Below are 21,175 nucleotides of genomic sequence, written 5' to 3' on the forward strand. Positions count from 1 at the left end.
CCTGGATGAAAAACAAGCATGAAAAATTCGTGTATCTATCCCCCTCCACTACAAATGTATTGAGTCAGAATAAACCAGAAGCCATTCGAAGAAGCAACATGAATTTTGTTTGCTGGAAAAGAGGGGACAAGAAAAATAATTTCTCAAGTGTAAGTAAGCCAAGGATGAGACTGAGGGAAGAAGACCAGTAGGAGTTATTTGTAATGACAAGCGACAAGTGATCACCATAAAGATATTCTTGGAACAGAATCCTGCTAATCTCTGCTATAATTCTAGTCTCAAACGGTTTGGCTCTGGCAGTGCTTCTAGAAATGATGTATGTGAAAGCATTGGGGATTGTCAAGAAAGAAGTTTTGCCTTGACAGTTACATTTTGGACTCATTGGGTTTGTTTGTGCTTCTCCTGCCCCACCACACTCCCTTGTCTGGTCTCGGGGGGTGTTTTTTGTTTTTTTTTAAAGCTAAGGTCAGCTGCAATTAGTATTTAGAAAAGAAAATGTTTATAACCTCTTGCTTTTATCATCATTAATAATGCAACAAATGTATTGAATGTGGGCAGAATTTTCAGCAATCTGTAGTGCTTTCCCCCTCTGGCTCAGAAAATATGTACCTCTTGAGAGAAAATCCATTTCATTAGAGACCTGATAAAATGCTTATGAATGACAACATAAATAAGCATTTAAGTGCTGCTCCTTCTTTCACTATGAAGTCTTTTCCAGCTGAGAAAAGCAAGAAAGACGCTGTAGTGGGATGGTGGGAGAGTGAGTTGATGAATATTTGATCACAATTGTCTTAAATAAATGCTTTCCCCAGACATACCCTCTTGACATATTGAATGCACTGTTAGTCTCACCTCTCTCACACCACCTTAAAGGCAAGTCAGTGGCTAAGGCATTTTGAGTTGACAACAAATCAAACTGAATGCTTCCTCTCCTTTTGCTTCTCCCTTCATCAATGTTGCAATGTAATGTAAGCAATGTTGCCTACATCGCTGTCATTTCTTTCTGCTCTTTCCATCGCTCCCTCCCCAAAAAGGCTTGATAGGTAAACTAGAGTGCCTTATCTAGAGCTATTGCCTGCTATGAAGGTGGTTTGAAATGTAGGTTATTGAGTGGTCAGAGTGCTTAATCTGGCCTGGCTACAGTGAACTTCTTTACAAGAGTCTCACAAAAGGAGATGTCAAGGTGGGAGGTGGAGAACATGAGAAGCCTCAAACCAGCAGATTGAGGTCCTTTACCTCAGACCTCCACAGTTCCCGTGCACCTCAGCTCTGCCCAGTGATGGCTCACAGAGTATGCATAAAAACTGGGCACCAATACAAGCTGCATTTATCCTGCTGTTTATTCAGAACGCCCTTCCCTCAGGTTCAGTAGAACCAACTTAAAAAAGAAAGTACCTATGCCCTGGGCTAAGATTGCTCTCACCAGCTGAAGGAGGAAGTATGAAGCCCTCAGACGAAAACAGAAACAAGACAACTCTTCCCACAACAACAGCCAACCCAACTCTCACATGTACTTTTGCAGAGATAGGGAATCCCTGTAACACTCATCTGTGGAGCACCCTTTGCCTCCTTCCCAGGCACCACATCAGTCCAACATCAACTCCACACATGTACCCTTGCTGTGTATTACGGAAGCAGCTCACAGCTCAATGTACAAGCCAGGCAAAATAAGGTAATCCTGAAGATCAAATGCAAAATTCACCAAGTATTTTTCTAGTGACTAAGTGGCAGTAAAAGACTCGCAAAGGGTACAGCCAGCTCCTTTGGGATTTCAAGTGCTCTTGAGAAGCCCATTCATATTTATTTTTATTTAATCTAAAGAATATATTAGTTTTTTTAAATGCCTTCTATGCATATGCACAAGTTAGCAGCCCAACCTCCTATGGATCTTTATTTATTAAGCAACCAACAAATTCCTTGTTACACCTCCCACTTGACTAAAGTCACAGGAGAAATCTGTCTAAAGCAAAGGGCCTTATGCAAACTTTTAAATCCTAAACTGAATGCCATATAGGTGGGGGCACTTCTTTATCACAGCTGACTGACACGGTACACAGACACAATACCAGTTTTCCAAGCTGAAGATTTCAAATGAAAGAAGAGCAGCTTCTAAAAAGAGCTGAGGCCAAGAAATAAAAATTTTGTGCAGAAGACATTTTTGGAGAAGGGAGTCCATGCAGTATGTCTGTATGGATCAAATCATTCCATAAATCTCTTTGAAGGTGATAAATTTGGCCAGATTATTCAGCTCTTAATAGTGGGAAACCTGTGGGTAACAACAGGTTAGGGAGGTCATCTAGAAGGTTGCTGAGGTCTATCTGGCAAAGCTACATTGTAGAAATTAATCAGAGGGGTCATGATGGCATTGCAGAGGATATTCAGAGGCAATAGCAAAATAGATAGGTGTTTCATACCAGTAAAACAGACAAGCCTCCTAGTTAACAGCAGGCTATGCAAAGGCCTCAGCTATTACACAGCACAGAGACACAGTCCATAGCAGAAAGCTGCCAGGAGACGCCAAATAGAAACACAGTGTTTAACCCCAGCCAACAACTAGTACCACATAGCCATTCTCTCACTAGCCTCTTCAGAGTGGTGAGGAGAACCAAGGAGGAAAAAAACTAAACCTTGTGGGTTGAGATAAGAACAGCTTAGTAACTGGAAACAAGAAAAATCTACTACTGAAGCAATAGAGAGAAATAAATACCAGGAGAAACTAGTGATGCCAAACACAGTTGCTCACCACTCACTGACCAATCCCAGACACCTCCACCCAGTTTGTTTACTGAGCATAGCATTCTATGGTATGGAATATCCCTTTAGTCAGTTTGGAGTAGCTGTCCTGGCAACGCTCCTTCACATCTGCTTGTACACCCTCATGCTAATAGAGCACAGAAAAGTGGAAAGCCCTGATTTAGGGTAAGCAGTACTCAGCAGCAACTAAACCGTCTGTGTGTTATAAACATTATTCTCATACTGAATTAAAAACCCAGCACTGCACCATTCACTGTGAAGAAAATAAAATATCCCAGCCAAAACCAAGACACCATCCAGAACAAGAACTGTAAAAATAGGCTCAGATGGAAGTATTCAAACCCAAAAAGCATCCCATTTCAAATGCTGATGTTAACCCAGCTCTCCTTGAAGCATGGAAACAAACAAGGAGCAAGAACTCAATAATGCTATTGACTAACTTGGCCTCTGAACTCTCAGCTCTCATCTCTACTTCATTTCTCAGAGAGACTTCTAACAAATTTGGCCCTGACTATATCGTCTTTAAAGAATGCAAAAAAAATCTGTTAGGTTTAATTTAAACATTTAAAGGATATTAAGAAAGTTAAACCCCTGTGCATGGCACCACTTTGCAAAGTATCCCTATATAAGTAATCTGAAGTAATTTATGGAAGGCAAGACATCTCTTTGTCTTTTACTGTCACATTCAGATGCAATAGTTTCACAATGTCACCAAACTATTTAATCCAAAGAAAGGGTTGGAAGTTGTCACAGCAGCTTTTGGTGGGGACGAGAACATTTCCACATCCCAGCCTGAACTGAGATTGGCAAGTCAGAGGCTTCAGAAGAAGCTATACTGCAGAGTGGCACAAGAACAGCTCCAAGAGGGAGCAGCCTTTGCCTGACTCAGTCCTAGCACAAGCTTGGGTACCATGGAGAAAAAGAGGTGGAGATGGGATGCCTTCCAGTGACTTGGCAGAGATGCCAGGTTTCTAAAATACGTGCATACTCCACTTTCTATTCTACTTTTCTTCTGTAAGAAGGCCTTTTCCTGGGACTCATACCATTACCCTAACAGAGTTTCTGTGCCTGATCCTACCTTCCCATTTGCTTAGCAAAGCAAGTACTTACCGGCTCTAAAGCACAGGGAAAAATACTGGAATAAAGTGGAAAAAACCAAGTGACTAGTAAATCAGATTGGACTATGAATCATAGCTGGCCTGCAGTCAGCAAAAGAGAACTATTTTTTTTCCCTGAATGCTGGAAAACCTGTCAGTGATTTATTTGTGGGACAAAAAGTAGCTTTTCTTTCCTTTTCTTTCTCTAACAACTTCAACTGCACTTGTCTTGTAAGTAGTGCCACTAAACTCTTACACTGTTGACCCTCCCATCAAGAAAATCACTTAGAGCCAAAGGTGTCAGTGGTAAAACTCCAGTCATGTCAATGGATGAAAAAGCCCAAATGAATCTGGCCCATTAAATGCTTTAAAAGAGATACAGAGGAGAAAAGACAAGGAGAAGGAAAAAAAAAAAAAAAGTAAAAAACCCTAACCCAAACAAAAATACCCTGGCACAAAGAGCTGTATCCTAGACGTCACAGTTGCACATTAAAATTTCCACCTTAATAAAAGTCACAATCAAATCCTCAGTATTTAACACATAGTTTCCACTTGGCACAAAAGTAAAAAGAAAAAAATTAAAGGGGAAGGTGAAAAGGGAAAAGCAGAAAGAAATAATATTTTCTTTATATATTCAGGAAATCTTCTCTAGCATATTCATGGGGATTTTTTCCTCTGCCCTGTAAGACATGATTAAGCAGTGCCACAGCATCTATTGTCAGTTTGAATTCCCTGCCTCCCAGAATGAGTAGCTGTAATTAAAAGCTTAGCTCACCTTATCCCTCCACTTTCCCAGGTGAAAAGTCAAGGCCTGCACTTAATTGCATATATGTGTGCATGTTTAAAGTCAGAGCTCTGAAGAGAGATGGAACTTGGGAGAAGCAAGGGGAACAGGCACAAAAGTATTTGGCACAGTTTCAAGCAGGGAAAAAGGGAAAAGTAAGGAGAGCAGAAAATGAGAGTGCAGATTCTCTTTCTTTTTCCCTTTTAGTCCTCCTGTCCCCCACTTCCCAACCTCTCCTTTCCTTCCCCTCACCATTTTTTTTTTAAGATAGAAGTTTTCATTTTAGTTCTGACTTGTTCTGTCGTTTTCCTTGGGTTCCTCAATTGAACAAGTGATGCATAGAGAGGTTTGTCCTATCAACTGAATCAACTTTTACTCATGCCCAGCATGGGAAGTGTAGACTGCAACCTACATACATCAAGTTCATCCCTAGCTGTTCTGGCTGCATAGGTGTGTTGTCAGTCCCTGGTCCTGCTGCTTTGGCTTTAATCCTGTAGGGGAACCCCAGGCATCATCTGGGCCAGGTGCTGCACCAGCAGGAATGCTGGACAATGTTTTAAGCCAAACTACAATAGAATTATAAACTCTACAGAAAATAAAGGCCTCTTCTCTGAAGTGGGCATGGGCACTGGACTAAAATCTTTGGAATGAAACTAGGAAGTAACACATTTCAGCTCCTAAGCAAACAGATTTGGTTGAGAGGTTACCACTGCACATTATACTTCCAGCACTTTGGACCCTCTGTACCTCATGCTGATCTTCAGAGAATAAAGACAGCTAAGGATACTTCTGCATTCCTTCAAAGCCCTCTTCAGTCCAACACACCCTGAGGCCACTTCTACCCTTAGAAAGGACTGAAGCATTTCTAAAAATTTCACCAAGAAGGCTATACACAGAATTATACAGAGCAATAATAATGTGACCGCAATAGGTAATTGAGTTTGGAAAATAGTTTGCACAAACGAGTTTTGTAAGAGAGCTGGCTGGGTTGTTACAGTGCAGGGTTTACATACTTGATTCAAGTTCCCAAGCTGAAAACAAAGACATCTGCAAAATAATACTTCTTCCAACCTTTTCAGCCAAGACCTTTAATTCTATCATCCTACCAATCCAGTACTTGACTGAGATTAGCTTGCTTGCTAATCCAGCCCACCCCTATTAATGCCTTTCAATGAATTTGGAATGCTTCTAAATCAACCATAACAGCAGGGCCTATTCTTAAAATGCATCTCATACATGTGTCAGCATAAGAGACACTACAGCACATGTTCTTGAGCACCTCAGTACAGCAGTTTTCACCAGCAAAAGACACCAAGTTTGTACAGAACTGTGCTGGCAGAGTGTTCCTTGGATCTCTAGCAAGCACCATGGTCATACCTTACACCATGGATTTAACAAGCAGGGACAAGTTCACAGCTGGTGCCTGCACTTGCTGGTCCCCCACAGGTATAACTCATTGTTAGGCCAGGTTTCTAGGCAGAGCTATCTGCCTTAGGGCAGCCTCTAGCATGGTCCCAGCTGTGTAATCCCTCACCTGTGGTTACATTCCTAAGGAGGTTTCTTCCTCTCTCTGAGGATACTTTGCACCTTTTTATCATCCCAGAACACTCAGCCTGTTGGTCAGCTTACCAGATGCTATGTCCTGTTCTGCAGAGCATAACTGGGCCTGAGGAAACCGCAGTGTCTTCTATACCTCAAAATTTATGAGTGACAAGATGTTCCCCAGTTAGCAGGAGCACATCCTCATAGAACTTGTCTCCTTCCTAGGTTTCTGCTGAGGAGAAGAGTCGTGAAATAGTAACTAGCCTCCCCAACTACTGCTTTACTCTGCCTAGGGCAGCCCTTATCTCAGCTGTAGATGGTTCCTGAGTAATGCCCTATGGAGGATCTTCCTTTGATTAACCACTGCTTCTCTACAGTTAAGGTTTTTAGAGTTTAAGACATCACTAACCTCAGAGCTTTTTTCTTTGGTTGCTGGCACCCTGAGAAATCATCAGTAGCTAGGGACTAAGCCCCCCACAAATGGCTCCAAGTTCCTTCCCGAAGCCACTGGCAGGAGGCACAAGCGTGCAGCATACACCACTGTATCTCTGTGCTCACCTCAGTTGCTCAGAGGAGGCTGGGTTTTCTTGCACAGCTGGAGTGAATCTGCAAGTGTGCCTTGATAAGATGGACACCATAACCTAACTAAGCCAGCTTAAGAGGTTTCATTCCATCCCTCATCCACCTTCCTCATTATTTCTATGTGACACTGTGCAACAAAATTAAATACAAATGAAACTGGGGATCTGGAAAAAGTCTTCTGAGCCCTGAGAGCGTAGCTGTACTGAGCACCTGTCTGTCATGGGTACTTAGTCTCAGCTGGGAAGTTTAGTATGCATGTTAATGGGCACCTATTCAGCCCAACATGGTTCCTTACTAGACTTGGAAGCAATTAATCTTGATGCATCTTAATGCAGCTGAGGGTAGAGGGGAAAACAGAAGAGCAGGACTCAAACACTGGAAGTTAATTGAAGGGAAACTGCAAAGACTGATTGTAGTAGGTGAGCAACTATAGTGTTTACTATAAATGATATCAGCATATTTACTATATGCAATACACTTGCTCTTCACATAGAACTGTATTTATAGTATTGGCTCATCTTTCTTTGCATGCAGGTTGACAGAACTATTAGCATAACCATTGTATTATCACTATGTAATCACTATTAATTATTACTGCAGAACATCCTGCGGGAGTACAGAGATGCTATTTAATAGTTAAGCAACCAGGCAGATAGCTACTGCTGCCAATATCTTACCAAGTGTGACTGTGTCACAGATCCCACCTACTTCTGACCACTTGTTGAATGTCTCTTGCCACTCTCATTCCTCTAACAGCAATTCACAGGAAAGCCTGGAGGCTGTACTGTAAATATACACACAGCACAGGCGGCCACAACCCCTGACTACTCAGGATGCTCCAGCCTCTGCTGTACCGCTGGTGTCTTATGTTTTCATACAAACAACCCCAAATGTAATTGAATTGTGCCCAGGCAGAGAAACTCCCACTGGAGGTGCTCCCCCCATCTCATTAGGGTGGGAGCAGGTGCTAGATGAGCTAATGAGCCTCAGCTGACAGGTGGCCACTGCTGTGGTTGCAGCAATTGCCCCTTCCCTGCTGCCTGCCACCTCAGCACAGCCCCCCTAGATCCTACAGCCCAGCAGAGAGCACAGGCTGGAAGGGTAGCTGCAACATAGGGCACATTTTGGTATTTAAAATCAATCAGATGTCCAAGGAACTATAGGGAAGGCAAGGATAATTGCCTTGCTATTGCTATAAAAACCAGTATGTCCTCTGCTACTTTTATGCACTCAGCTGCCTCAGACTGACAAAATGTCAGCTTCTTCTCAGATCATTCCTTACTCTTCTGTGCTGTAAACATGGTGATTCATTTAATTTACAGATGATTTTTCTTCCCTTGCAATTAAATATCTTAATTGGAATACTTTTTACAATGACTATGCCTTGTCTCTTCAGCAAAATAATTTCCTGACAGAGTGCAGAAAGGCAGAAGCCTTTAGGGAGCTGGTAGGTCTGCAAGGAAGAACGAGGCCACTATGATGCAGCCTGGTCTCTGGAATTTGGGGGCCTCTTCTGACCGTGCAGAGAATGAGAAACTGCAGAGAATGAGAAACTGCAGGGACGACAGGGAGATAATGAACCTCCCAAGGAGAAGTACTTTCTGATTGAAGTCCCTCGGGATGAAAACAGCTCTGCAACAGAGCCAGCACCCAAGCCCTTCTCTTTTGTCCTGACAGCTGGAAGACATGCGTGGCCGCTCATTAATACTTCACTTCCATGCTGTGCAACTTCTCCCCAGCTTCTCTGACACACAAAGCATACACAATATACCCATTACCATTCTTTTTCCTCACTCTGAAATCCCATCATAGCACATCTATTCTGCTTCATCCCTCCTTTGGTTCTGAAGTGTTTGCTGGATTGAGTTTCAATTTCTTCTCACTTTCAAAAACCTACAGCACTTTAAGCCTGTCTTTCATTTTCTTGACTTCACCTCCTGCCTGTCTCCTGGCCTCCTCTAGTGTGTGGGCTCATTTCCTAAGTCTGGGCTGCCAGAGCCACTCCCTTTTTCTTCTTATACAGCTAAAATATATGGAAAGACCATCTCATTTTAAAAAAACCCAATGCCTGGAACTTTGTGATACTTCAAACTCCCAGTGACACTTTGTAACCCTATAAAAATGTGGCCCCTGCACTACAAAAATAGAGCCACCAACACTGGATAATTCTCCTGGTCTTCCCACTGTCCTGCAATCCCACAGCCTTTCAAATTTGTGACTGTACCTTCTACAGTTATATATAACTGAGCACATTATCCGTTCATAAAACAGAATACCAAATGATGGGCCACTGCTTGAGCTGAGGGAAGCCACAATAGGCAAATGGACAGCGGGACTTTCAAAGCCAAGGATGTGAGTCGGTTCCCTACCTCAATGGTCAAGCTGGCTTTCATAATGCTTTCCCATGGGAAAGGGCTCATCACGATCATTTAAGAGATCTAAAGAAGCCTTTATTCAATAAATCATCCTTTCTGACAAAGTGCTCCCATCTCTCCAGCTGATGGCTGCAATACAGATCTGTCCCCCATGACAAGCCTTGGGTTCCTGAGGATGTGTGTGGTGCAGGGTGGAACTAAGAAAACAGGGCTACCTGCCCCTTGAAATGCCCCCACATCAAACAGCCATGAACACAGGGAACATCAAGACTTCCCTGCTTTTACAGGAGTTTAGATGTCCAATATAAATTCTCTTTGATACAAGAAAAAAGTGCTTCAATCCCAGTGGCACATAGCATAGGGAACCCCCAAGGCCTTCACAGCAAGTGACATTCCCACAGCATGCTGTCCTCTGCCAAGCAGCCAGGCTGCAACAGCAGAAAAACGGCTAGTTTTTCCCTGTTTGCCTTCCTCTGGTGAAACTGGGTCCCCTTAGGGACATACTCCTGCTCCTAAGGTGGCAGTGGAGATGGTGGCTCCCAGGTTGATCCCTCTGCTGCCATGGTGACAGCCGGCAAAATGAAAGGGCTGCACATCCCTCTGAAGTGGCAGTCCTGCGTTTGTAGCAAGGGGAGAGCGGCTGCTCTGCCATATGCTGTGGGGAACTGGCATCATCACCTTCAGTTTTCATGACCCTTCAAGGCTTTTTCAAGTAAGTTTAATTAAACATTTTTTTCTTGTTTAATTGATCATATTCTAGGTCTGAGGAAGCTCAGAAACCTCCCTTGCTTCTAACACTGTGATCGGAACTTCTCCCCAGCAAAATCCCAGGCTCTGTGCTTGGTTGGCTTTGGGCTCACGTGCCCCAGTAGTGGTGAGGCTCCAGAGTGCTGGGTCCTGTGCAGGCACCCGGGGGAACAGACTCCCATAGTTACTCAGAGACTCCCATCCAAACATGCAAGACAGCAAAGAGAGAAACAAATGGATCTGTGTGAGCCTTTGAGGACCACACCTTTTCAACTGCCAGCATTAAAAAAAGGGGAGGACCTAAAGTTTGCTCTGGAGATGCAAACCCAAGAAGGATTCATTTGCCTTTCTTGTCATCACACCCTGAACAGGACACTCCAGATAGAGATCCTCTGAATGGTGTGTGAGGAAGGAAAAGAACTATACCAGTGTTCTTTTTGTGTTCAAAAAACGCCTCCCTTTTCTAGGTAAAAAAACCTAGCAAAAACAATGGGATCAGGAGCTGTTTTGAAAAGGCACTTTCACTCCACGGTTCCTTAGTAATGAAAGGGTGTATCCCAGAAGATCATATGCCATATACATTATTCACTCAGGAAGAATAACTCCTAGTGCTCACCCTGCATTCAGAGGACTGTAAGAGCCATGAGCAGGAAGAGAGCTCCTGAAGGCAGAACTAGGAAGGGAGTGTCACATAGATAACTGACAGTGCATTTTACAGTCTCATTTTGTGTAACTCCTGATTCCAATAGTGCAGCCCACTGGTTTAATTTTCACTTTAACAGAATAAACTAGATTTGTTCTCACTCTCAAAGCTTGCAGGGGAATAAATGTGCCACTTATCTAAGTCATCAAAAACAAAGTGCTCTGTGGGAGCAGTGGATAACAATTAGTGAATAAACACTGAAGAGGTCTACAGAGATTTGTATGGCAAATGGCAGCTATGTCCCTGAGACAGAAGACATTAAAGTGCTCCCTCCTGTTTGGATGGCATGTTATTGCTGAGCCTCACGATGTTTTTGAGGAGTGGTAAAGACATCAAGGCACAGGTATCACACTTGCTTTTGTACCAAGAAAGCAACAGGCAGATAAAAGGCAAAATCACACAGAAATGGGTGAGCCAAAGGCAACTTCAAATGCTACAGCTGCAAATGGATATACTATGGGCTTTGTTTGGCAACACTACAGAAGTCAGACTAGTTTCTATCTCTGAGAAAAATAAATCTAGTACAAATCAGGTCAAAGGTCCTCCCCTGCTCCATGTGTACCTTCCTCTGGATTCTCAGTAACATTTTGTTGGTGCTGTTGGAGAGCCCAGCTTTAGTCTCTATGCAAAGTAATCTAAGAAGGACAACAGAGTACTTTGGATCTGTGCAGCAAACCCAGTTTGTATTAATATGTGGTGCCTTCCAGTGCAAGCCACATCAGTGATTAAACAAAGCTAAAATTATTCATGGTGTTGGAGCTTCTCTCAACTTCTTTCTTACTGCTGGGGGAAAAAGGCAAACCATGACTGGATCTACATCTTGAGTACTTGACCTTCTCTTTGATGCAAAGTTTCCTCATTTTGTGCTGTTCCCCATCTTTTTCTTACTTCACTTCTTCTATTTGAGTTCTTGTTTTTATTAATTTTTAGTTTTTGTTTTCCTTTTCTCTACTTCATCACTATGCCAGGTATTCTGGCAGGATATCTGTCATGAAAGTCTGTCATGATGCACCCTTTCATTTGTGACATGGACTCTCCAGTCAGTTGGTTGGTGGGGAGTGATGGATTGACTGGAAGAGTTTACCAAGCTTCCTGATTGTGCAGAGAATCTGTCCTTTCTCCCAGTAGTCTGCACACTCTTCACAGCAGTGTCTTTACCTGGAAAGAGTTTCTTGCCTTCTGCGGCAGTGATCTCCAATGGCTGAAGCAGGTCCCATTCATTAGTCACACACAGTTAATGAATAAGATGATTTGGATTGACACTGGCTCTTCAGCGTGCTCCATCATGTACCTCTGGAATTGAGACTTGGATAGACAAAGCTGCCCTTGGTGTTGGCAGACTGACAAGGATGTAGCAGCAGCCATGAGGCATGGAAAGTTGGGAGAAAAAGAAATTAACCCACCAAGATGCAGCACTTTTGATCTTAACACACTGGCTCCTGGGAGGTGTCTGGCTTCAAGCAAGAGCTTGGACTGGAGACCAAAGGTCCAACAAGCAGTCCTTTCCCAAAAGCCCACACTTCTGTGATTCTGCAGGCAGCCATCAAACCTGCTCTTTCACAGCAGTGCCCATCCAGTGCCTAAACTGGATTACACAGATGGTCTGGATCTCTGCTACCAGGAGTTACCAGCTCCATTACCAATACCAGAAGGGTGGCTGCAGTCAGCTACCTTCAACTTGGTTGTCCTATTTTCCAACAGCTCTAAAGCTGCAAGGGCATAAATTTTAGTTGCCAAAGGTACAAAACTGTGGATAGATGCATGTGGGCAACACAGAAGTCTGGGCTGCTGTAGTTTCATTCCTCCTAGTGGTTGAGGTGGTTACAGCAATGATAGCATGGACACACGTGGCCATATAATAGAAACACCTTGAGATTAGAGCCAAAATGCATTAGTGAGCTTTTCTAACTTGGACATCTATGAATACATGAATTCAGATAACAAATTCTCCAAAATTAAGGGTATTTTGAGCAGTCTTTTTGGTCTGGGTCCTCATGTATTTGAAACAAGAAAAGTGCTACTGTTTCGTTATACTTGGTGAAGGAGAACATCCCATTTGTGCTCCCCCTGGGTAAGAAGGTGCTCTTCTGTACCATTTCCCAGCTAGGGCAGACTAATGGAAACCATGGAGCTGGGTGCTGCAATTTTTAGTCTGCTAAAACACAAACTTTTCTCAAGGGCCTGGAGATATCAGCTGTTTCTGGAATCAGTGCCTGGGGTTAAGTGCATATGTGTGAGAAAAGTGCTTTTGTTTTTGGCTTCTAGTCCAGTTCTTTTCCTGGACATCTGTGCCTGTGTCATGGGGTGTTGGAGGGAGGAGGAGGAGGAATGCAAATACTCAGCCTGTCCTTTCAAATGTAAAATACATCTTTTTTGTATTTCATAGAATCTTAAAATGGCTTGGGTTGGAAGGAAAGATCATCAAGTTCCAACCTCCCTGCCATGGGCTGGTGTGCCTTCCCTTAGACTAGAGTGCTCAAAACCCCATCTAACCTGGTAATGAACATTTCCAGGGATGGGGTGTCCCAGGTTTCTCTGTGCAACCTGTTTCAGGACCTTACCACCCTCACAACAAAGAAATTCTTCCATATCTAAGTTTGTCTTCTTTCAGTTTAAAACCATTCCTCCTAATCCTATCATTATGGGCCCTTGTAAAAAGGTCTCTCTGTAGCTCTCTTGTAGTCCTCATTAGGTACTGGAAAGTGCTCCAAGGTCTCCCTGGATCCTTTTCTTCTCCAGGCTGAACAAACCCAACTCTCTCATCCTGTCTTCAGAGGTGAGATGCCTCAGTTCTCTGAGCATCTCTGTCACTCTCCCCCGGACTCACTCCAAGAGGTTCAGGTCATTCTTATTCTGGGGGCTCCGCAGCTGAATACAGCATTCCAGGTGGGGCCTAACAAGAGCAGAGCAGAGGGGCTCCTCCCATACCCTGCTGGCCATTCTGCTCTGGGTGCAGTCCAGGATACATTTGGCTTTCTCGTCTGCAAGTGCACCTTACCAGCTTGTGTCAGCCTTCTTGCCCACCAACATCCCAAAGTGCTCAGGGCTGCTCACAACCCACTCCTCTGTTTGTGCTTGGGATTGTCTCAACTGACATGCAGGACCTTGCACTGGGCTTTGCTGAACTTCATGAGGTTCACATGGTCCCACTTCCCAAGCCTGCCAATGTCTCTCTGGATGGCATCCTTGCCCTCCAGCATCTCAACTGCAACACACAGCTTTGTGTCTTTGGCAAACTTGCTTTATCTGTCCTAATGCAGAAAAGCCTCTTTGCACCTAATCATCAGCAGCCACTGTGACTTTTATCAATAAGCCAATTTTCAGTTGGGTCTGCAAAAACAAACAAACAAACAAACAAATAAATAAATGCAACTAAAGAGACAGAGAGGAGACTCGGTATAATTTTTAAGGAGATTTTTAAAAACACATTAAAGAGCTTTTCTTCACTTTTTTCCTTTCTTTCTCTCTTTTTTTTTTTTTTTTCAATTTAGTGACAGTCTAGGAAGGAGAAGATGAAGATAAAGGAGAAAAAAAAAAAAGTTTTAATGAAGATGAGAAAGCAGCTGAAAGGATGTTTCCTAATCTGAACAAGCAGTTAAGGAGAATTAGGACAGAGGGAAGGGATGAATCTAAGAGATAAGTATTGGGAATGGGTTGAAGCAGTAAGAGTAAGAGAAGAACAAATGCACACCTACATTAAGAAATTAAGTAAAATCTGACAAAAAAACCCTGGTGCCTTCTGCTATCTCAGGCCAGGCCAGTGTTCTTTCCTGGAACTGGAGGCACCCAGTGTGGAATGTCAAGATACCACCAGAAAGACAATTGCTCTCATCTTCCTTGAAAACAATCTTCCTTAAAGCAGGAAGCAGTGGAAATCTCCTGAGAAAGACTGTTCTCTTGGTGCCTCTAAGCAAATCTGGAGTTTCTGATAAAGCCATTCAATTTAATCCCTAGCTGTATTGCCCAAATTTCATGCTGCTGACCACTAGTGGGGAAAACTTGCTGCTACTTGCAGAAAGGACTGTTCTGCAGTCAAAACAAGTGATGAAGATTCCCTCTGCCTGCCTTTAGTTTGCTGCATGAGCTGGACATATCACTTTGTCTTTCCATGTCCAAAAAAAGCGAGTATTTATAATGCATTCATATTTAATCCAGTTACTTTTACTGAAAGAGGTCAGAATTTTTCATCTCCTTCAGAGGCCATCTACTCCTAATGTGAACTCTCGTCTCCAGTTCTAATTCAAATAGGTAGATGCTCATTTATTGCAGCAGGAAGAAGTAACTTTTATCCTGGCAGTGGCTCAGAAACTTCAACACCTGCACATGCTTCATAAAGACCAGTCCTGACTGACAAAGATTTGTGATGAGACTTCCCAGCTTCATGAGGGATGTGGTGACCCTTAATTCACTCCTGTTTGCAAAGTACATTGAGGTCATTAGGTGGCGGGATTTTAAACCAGCAATAATTATTTGCTACCACTCAGTCCCTACCCTGCTCCTCACCCTCACCTCAAAAGATATTCCAGGCTTCTGATTGTGAGCTTTTTTCTATTTTTTAATTTCCAGACCCGCTGAATGAGATAAGGGCCTGGAGGGACTGAATTATGAAGGGAGATTAAAAATGCTAGATATGTACAGTTTAGTTAAATGATGGACATGATAACTCCTTACAGGAATCTAATTTTCTTTGGAGGGACACTAGGGGAGAAAAATAAGGAAATGTATAGCTCTAAGCTTTATTTTATTTATAATTTGTTATTATTTACACTCAGTAGGAGAGACACAATGGCTGTCACAAGGGTGACATAGGAACATAGCACAAGCCTGCTGGAAGAGGTATGTCAGGTTAATATAAAGCAGTTAAATTGCTGTATGAAGATAGTTAGCTGGAGAGGGATTAACAAAGGCCCTAACACAGCTAATGACAGCGGAGAATGAAAATTTGGGGCTTGGATCCTGCCAAGTGGCCACACATAGTAATCTGCAAGATCCAGGACTTAAACAGAAAACCAATTAGCCTGACAACTGGATTAGAGAAATGAATTGTGGAAAAAGCTGAAATACATCATAGATCAGTAGTTTACAAAAGAGGGATGGAGAGAGGAAACAACATCACATTAAATCTTTCAGAGACTAATGGAGAAATTCCATCAGGAGCCCTTTGCATAGGAAAAATAAACTGGTAAGTCATCTTCCAGTGGTCTACTCCTACAAGAGCTCTGCTAAGGGGATCAGGAAAAAAATGTAAAAATCCCAGATGATCTGAAGAGCAAACAGTATCACACAGAAACAGAGCTGATATCTCTAGGTCTGGGCTCCCAGGACTGCAGAAGTGCTGAGGCTGTTGACCAGCCAAACCAGCAAAGGGCACAAAGGGTTTTTTTATAGTGGTCCCACACAAAACAGGTAAGAGGTTCCAAGACAGAGAAATCTGGTTTGAGACACCTAAGCAGTGATGTGAAATGTGTTTGTAGAACTCCTAATGAGGAACACTGGGAAGAGATAAAGTCTCCTAGAAGAGACATAGAATAGAATTATAGAATAGCCTGAGTTGGAAGGGACACATCAGGATCATTGAGTCCAACTTCTGGCCCTGTGCAGGACATGCCAAGAAGCACACTGGAGTGACTAGGGGGTCCAAGGAGGTCTGTTGCTCTGACCTGGAAAGCTGCAACCTTCCCAGAGTGAGGGTCCCACAAAGCGCAGCCTTCTAAGGGAGTCTTCTGGCAGATCTCCTACCCACTGGATAAACCTCAGCAAGCAGGCAGCCAGAGGCTGCTAGTGATCAGCTCTGATCAGCGATTTCAGCTCAGCGATTCCAGCTCTGCTTGCGAGGTTATCCCAGGCCGACTCAGGGACAGAGAGACAGAAGCATCATATGGCAAATTCCACAGAGATTCCTTTATTATCCAGCAGCTCTGTGAAGGGAGCCAGGAACAACAGCTCCCCTGAAGAACTGGGGAGAAGCTGGGGTTTATATGGGGGAAAGGAAGTGTGGTACCAAAGGTGGAAAGACCAATGGGTTACAAAATATTAACGTGAGTACTAGGGCATGGTGGGATCACTGAAGCCTTTGGGGGATAGCTCACCATGATAACGGAGAATGTGACCACCTTAGGGGCATCTCTCCAGCAGGGCTGAGATAAGCTAAACGTAGCCCATTCCAGGGACATCCCTTCAGGCCAGGGCTGTGGGCAGAGCTGTGGCGGGCTTATCTGCCTCCACATGTGCCTGAGAACATTGTCCAATGGAAGATAACACTGGACTTCAAGACACAGAGCTGGAAAGGGAGACTTGTGATCCCTGAAAGGAGTGCAAGCTGTTAGATGTGTCCTTGGACTACTCCTCACACTGCAGCACCATATTAAGTCCTGAATACTCATCACTGCAGAGTGATAAAATCCTCATATCCTCTCCCACTTCTGCCACCATGCAGATCTGCTGCAATATGAGATCTGATGCAGAGCATGGGAAATTCTTTCAAAAATGCCCCCATACTTTGACAACTTCAGTAAAGACACTGCCAGCTGCAAAACAAGAAGCCTCTCTGGAAGAGGAGAGGGGTCAGTTTAATGAAGAGCAAAAGATAGTATCAGAAGAAAGAGCAACAAAGCAAGGAAAAGTCTATATGTGGTCTCAGTTTTTTTCTTCACCATAATGGAGCACCATGCTGGTGTCCTTATCACAAAAGCACAGAAAGCAGCTCTGTACAAAGATAGAGTCTACACCAGAGCCAAGCCTTTAGGGCCTGTGTTGTGAGAATCACTACAGAAAGTCAAACATCCTTTTGCCTTGTCAGGCCCACATGACTGGGCGTGGCACTCTCAGCAGAACACCAGATTGAAGTAGAATCTGTAGTTCCTTCAGCTGTAGCCCTGCATATGCCCATGTCCCTGCCATTTTTATAGTCACCTCCTATGGGATGACCTCCTCTACTTGATAATCCCCTTTTACTGGGGGATGCCCTTGAAACCCTTGAAGTGGGGCCCAGGGATGCACAGTCCCCAAAAGCCCTGTCTTGTTGATTCTACACACCAAAAAGCCAGCCTGACAGCTGCCAGAACATTGCAACAGCATCTATTTCTGAGCCTCTTTCCTGAGCAAAAGTAATGTCCATTGTGCACTGTGAGTTGGCCCTACTTCCAGAAGTCCCACACACAACCAATCCCGTAATTGCATGAGTCTCCAAGGAGCAGAGATGATTCCTGAAGAAGCAATAGGCAGCTGGTGGGCAGAAGTCATCACTGCATGGCGGATAGGATTCCACAGCACACTGGAGATGGAAATATCACCTTAACAAGCATGGACAGCCCCCAATGGACTATAAAATTCATTTGGAGACTGAGATAATTCAAAGGAGCCAAGTGGCCCAGCAATAAAAGCCAGAACACACAAATTTAAATTCAGAGAGCTCTGCAGTGCCCTAGCAATAAGTGACAGAACAACCCCTCCCCACACAGACCGATCCAGACCCATCTAAAAGTCACAGTCCAGAGATCAGAGAAAGATGTACAGAAACTGTGTTTTATAAAGGGGGAGGAGGGCCAAGGGGTGTAAATACAAGAAAAGTGCTTATACATTTGGCACATGTATAGAACGTGTACATGGCAGCTGTGCAGAGTGGGTATTGTGCAAGCAGCTTTTCATTAATCACATTACTCAATCACAAACTAGCACGTAGAAGATGCTAAATATCGTTCTCTATTATGCCGGGGCAGACCCTTTCCAAACGACAATTTCACACTACCTGAGTGTAGCTGACATTGGATTATGGCAAACTGCCTTTATTCTGCTTTTTTGTACAACACAAATTGTCTTGTCCTTCCTCTCTTCTGTCCCCACTGGGATTCCTCCCCAAACTGCTCAGAGAGTGCTTCCCAAAGTACTTCCCTCCCAGGAGTTAGTTTGCCACTCAAGATGAACAGCCTAAAATTGTGATAATAAAAACTTTATAGCTCTCTATCATGTTCATTCATGCTAATGCTGTCTCTCACTGTGGATATAGCAAAAATTTCAGTGCTAGAGAAGAAACAGGGAGTTTCAGATGGCCTCACAGGCATGTTTTTCAGTGCTGTAAAAACATGGCAGTTCAATATACTTTTGCAGCAGAAAGTGTCCATCAAGGTCATTAATGACTGAGAGAGGAGACACAAGAGCAGAAAGTTGCTGATTGATGATGTGTCGTAGTTTGGAGATGGAAACTGCAGTAGACATGATCCATACATCTCCATGTCCCCACAGGGAACTATCCTAATCTAATAAGACAGGTGTCTTCATGAAGAGGTCTCAAGGGCAAAAAAAGAGGTAGAGGTCTGGCAAGTGACATCAGTTGCAACTTGGAAAATTGGAGGGTCTGGGGATAGGGCTGATCTCCCTGTAGCACCTCAGTGTAGAGGTGAGGACTATTGAGGCTTGAGGGACCCACATGGTGCAGAATGCTAGTTACCCTTGATGAGGGAGGAAAAGGACACTGGCTCAGATGGTAATTCATTATAGCTAGTCCACCAGTCAAGGGAGTCCTTTGTCAGGGTGAGGCAGCCACTCTCACTGATAAAACAAGCACAAGCATTTTGATTTCCAGGCTCTGTGAGTGATGGCAGGTACCACACCTGTCCCCAGAGCTTAAAAGCTGGGATCTTCAGCACCAGCAGAACAAGCCTTCAACCTAGAGGAGTAATTTTATTTTTTAACAAGTAGCAAGGGCAGACAAGTAGCATGGACAGAAGATTACAACTTAAAGAGGGTACAAGAACATCTAGGACTTGAGTTTTACAACCGCTATTCTTTTCCTCTCCCACACAACTGGTCTTTCCAGAATCAGACCTCACTGTGATTTATTATTATCTCGAATTTTTTGTACAGAGGCAGCACATGGGAGCTGTATTTGCAGAACCGAAATTCTACGATAAGTATTACACACACAAAGACCAAAGATACAACCCCTGTTCCAAGCACATTAAAAATCAAGCACAGATTAAGGACCAAGATAAATACTACAGTGTGATACACCTGAATTTTTTTTTAAACCTGCCTTTATAAAGGAACAGAAAACACTTGTGACAATAGGGTTAAATATATATTTAAGGAAACTCGATGCCTTTTAGGAGCAGCTGAAGCTGGTGGGGAAATAGCTGGACATATTTTCTAGGCATTTTTCTGCCTTGTACTTTCTGCCTTTTTCCCCCCCTACTTCTTCCATCCTAATAAGGGTACTTGCAATGGAAACCAAGTTCTTTGCTGTTTCTGAGGTCATTTGCTCTTGCTACTTATTTCCCTCCCTACACATCATCAGCTAGTATGTGAACCGAAGGTGCTGTGGAGCAGAGAAAATGCCACCTCCCAGGAATGGAAATGGCACTGCATCACCATCCCTCTGCTTATGAAGTACCCCTCTTTCATTTCTTTTTTTTTTTTTTTCAGAAGGGTTTGTCCTCTATATGTAACAGTGACCACAGAGATCAGACTTCAGTGTGTAGGTCAAGCTGGTCAACTCAATCTTTGAACAGGTCTGATGATTTGAGTTAGTGAAATCTTAACTGGACATTCCAATAAAAACAACTGTGAGACGTGTATTAGGTCCTTTTACCATTAAAGCTTAATTTTCTAAACTGAGCAGAACAAACTGCACTGGGTAAACATATCTTTATAAGCAATAGCTATTACAGACCTGGGGGCTGCATCAATTTAACTTTGTGGAGTTCAGATCATATAACTAAAGCTTTTGAAAACTTGTGATCTTCTGTGCACCCTGCTGCATCCCTTTCCCTGAGATCAGTCCCAGCCCTTCTCTGCCCCACAGCATGGAGTAAAGACAGCTATTTCATAAACAACCCATATCTTCCTCCCTTTTCAGTGGTGGGGGTATCGCATCAGAAGACACATACATCTGAAAAGCAAATCCTCCTCAGCCTGCAGTCCCGGTGACCCTCAGCAATCAATCATCATTGGAGGGTTTTCCCAGGAGAAATGCCAATTGCTGACACAGAGGGCTCCCCTAAGCTGCCTCCAAGAAGGACTCTGGCACTCCCCTCAGATGGTGGCATAGCCAATTCCCATCAGCCTCAAGTGGAAATTTGCCACTACCAAAGCCAAGTGTCTCTGCCCAGTCCTCTGCACAGTTTCTCTTGGAAAGTATCTGTTATTACTTGCACAGGAGGATTTAGGGCTGAGCCAGCCCTGCAGTTTCCAGAGATAAGGCCATGTCCCTGCCCTTGTGTATGAGTGAAACAAGCACCTAAGGTGGTCAGTGAAGAGCAGGATGTACTCTTTTGCCCTCCTCATCAGTGTAATCATCCCCCCAGCATTCCCTCCAGCAGGTAATTTTGATGGAGGTGTTTCTACAGTACCCATTCTGGGACTGTGCATTATGACAAAGCTTAATGGGATTCCACAGTCAATTACTCCTTACCCATTTTCTGCAACAACACCATTGCACAACTGCTCATAAGCGAATTACAGGAGAGAAAGGCCTTTGCTTTGTATATGCAGGAGATGTGTCATTTGGCTCTTCAAGTGTACAAGAAAAGAAAAGATTTAATTTTTCAGACCTCTCTTCCCTAGCTCTCCATCCTCCATGAGATGAAATAAACAG

At 43.6% G+C, this 21,175-nt stretch overlaps 1 protein-coding gene across 2 annotated transcripts in view; it reads right to left on the reverse strand.

The window, feature by feature from the left end:
* Positions 1-21,175, reverse strand: part of LSAMP (limbic system associated membrane protein) — a 999,229-nt gene that overhangs the window by 365,042 nt on the left and 613,012 nt on the right. The window lies entirely within an intron of this gene.

Source organism: Sturnus vulgaris, chromosome 2 (assembly GCF_052056855.1).
Source record: "Sturnus vulgaris isolate bStuVul1 chromosome 2, bStuVul1.hap1, whole genome shotgun sequence".
Lineage (NCBI taxonomy): Eukaryota > Metazoa > Chordata > Aves > Passeriformes > Sturnidae > Sturnus > Sturnus vulgaris.